Below are 2500 nucleotides of genomic sequence, written 5' to 3'. Positions count from 1 at the left end.
CAGCGAGAACCGCTGGGGCGACCGAGCAGCAGACGGCGTCGCGGCGCCGAGTGCCGGGCGGCGGCGCATCCTCAACGCACACAGTCCTCAGTCGGACCAGCACACTGCAGATGTCCACCGCGCTTCGCACCGGGCCCGCGAGGACCCACTTTGGCCGCCCGGCGCCGCGCGCAGGGTGCCCCGGCGCGCAGCTGCGCCGCCTGCCGCGTCCGTCGGCCGGCGCGCCTGCCACTGGGCGCCCCCACCAGCCGGCTGTAGCGCGTGCGCCCACGCACCGCGCGGCCAGCACGCCGGGCGGCCCCCCCTCACCGGCCGGGGACGGTCCCACCCAGCCACCGCCGCGTATCGCTTCACACACAGATTTGCCCTTACTGATTTACCTCCAGCAACAACAACCGCACCACAATGGGTTTACCAGTTGTTCATTTGCGTTGCGTCACGTCACCAGCAAACGTAGACGTCCATCCCAGTTTGCAAATGCAACGATTATTGCATACCTGTCTGTTAGGTGTCACGACACACTACGTCTGCCCACATACACGCAACAAAATGTGCACGACTAGAGAACACGTGGGAGGTGGCCCCCTACGTATGCGATGTCCATTACGAGACCGACTGTCAACCAGCATCTGTACCATGTCGCAGATGTGGAACGCGGTGCACCATGCTATCACACTGTGTGAGAAGAGACGACTACGTTTGAATACACGCGCCACTACATCAACAGACGGCTCATGCTGATCGCCATCCAGGGCGTCCGTTACTCCCACACGTCTCTATGGCGTACCACACTGCAATGTAGCTGTTATGGGGAGACGGCACGTGGCTGAGTGCACAACATTTGGACCGTATGGTTCGCTGTTGTTGGGCGCAGTCGTACGGTCACACATGTGCCACAGCGTATCATTCAGTACATACGGACCTATGTGCAGTACAATGTGAGGATTAAGCTTACGATATCAGCGGACAGTGGACACAGGCCGTACCACGACGTAGACTGAGCGCTTCGACATGCGAATGCCAGTGAACAGCTGCGAAGGGCATTGAACACGCAAGCACCTGAACGACCAGCGTGCGAAGGCAGGGTGGAGGGGGGGGGGCGATGTACATCCTGCAGTTGTCCACATTACAGTGTACAGCGGGAGCATGTAAAAAGTAAGCAACACTTGCGAAGTGTTCAACATGAAACGACACACAAGAGGGTGGGCGGTGCGAGTAGCGAACTATATTCAGAGGGTTGTGGTTAGACAACACTAGATTAATGTAACGTGTCATATGCCAATTACAGAGCAGGTTAAGGCACAACGTGGGTTAGGTTAAGGCACAACGTGGGTTAGGTTAAGGCACAACGTGGGTTAGGTTAAGGCACAACGTGGGTTAGGTTAAGGCACAACGTGGGTTAGGTTAAGGCACAACGTGGGTTAGGTTAAGGCACAACGTGGGTTAGGTTAAGGCACAACGTGGGTTAGGTTAAGGCACAACGTGGGTTAGGTTAAGGCACAACGTGGGTTAGGTTAAGGCACAACGTGGGTTAGGTTAAGGCACAACGTGGGTTAGGTTAAGGCACAACGTGGGTTAGGTTAAGGCACAACGTGGGTTAGGTTAAGGCACAACGTGGGTTACGTTAAGGCACAACGTGGGTTAGGTTAAGGCACAACGTGGGTTACGTTAAGGCACAACGTGGGTTACGTTAAGGCACAACGTGGGTTACGTTAAGGCACAACGTGGGTTACGTTAAGGCACAACGTGGGTTACGTTAAGGCACAACGTGGGTTACGTTAAGGCACAACGTGGGTTACGTTAAGGCACAACGTGGGTTACGTTAAGGCACAACGTGGGTTACGTTAAGGCACAACGTGGGTTACGTTAAGGCACAACGTGGGTTACGTTAAGGCACAACGTGGGTTACGTTAAGGCACAACGTGGGTTACGTTAAGGCACAACGTGGGTTAGGTTAAGGCACAACGTGGGTTAGGTTAAGACACAAATTGCGTTACAAATTGCGTTACATTGCGGTACAAATTGCGTTACATTGCGGTACAAATTGCGTTACATTGCGGTACAAATTGCGTTACAAATTTGGTTAGGTTAAGGTGCAAAATGGGTTGGATTACAGTACACAACATGGTAAGAGATAGTGTGTTTGGGGGGGGGGGGGGGGGGCAGGTTCGTTGGTAGTGATCATTGTAAGTGAATGTCTGAGGCAGCGTCAGTATGTCACAGCAGTTCTGTCTCGTCAGGATGCGCTTTTCGCTCGTGACTGGAGGCGCGCCGCGTCTGTGGTTGCGGCAAGGGAGTGGCAGACCTGTGTGATTCATTCCTGCCATTGTTTCTGTGCCGTAACAGGAGGCAGTGTGGTGGTGTTGGGTGCACCCCTGTGTAGGACATGTGTGGGTGTTGGTGGCTTATCTGAGCAATTGTGGATGTTGGACGGGTGGGATATTCTATTTTATAATTGGACCCCCTGGTGTGGTTATCATAGTGTGGATGGTGTACTGTG

This window comes from Schistocerca cancellata, unplaced genomic scaffold, assembly GCF_023864275.1.
Source record: "Schistocerca cancellata isolate TAMUIC-IGC-003103 unplaced genomic scaffold, iqSchCanc2.1 HiC_scaffold_849, whole genome shotgun sequence".
NCBI lineage: Eukaryota > Metazoa > Arthropoda > Insecta > Orthoptera > Acrididae > Schistocerca > Schistocerca cancellata.
Note: the sequence above shows the minus strand (reverse complement) of the source record.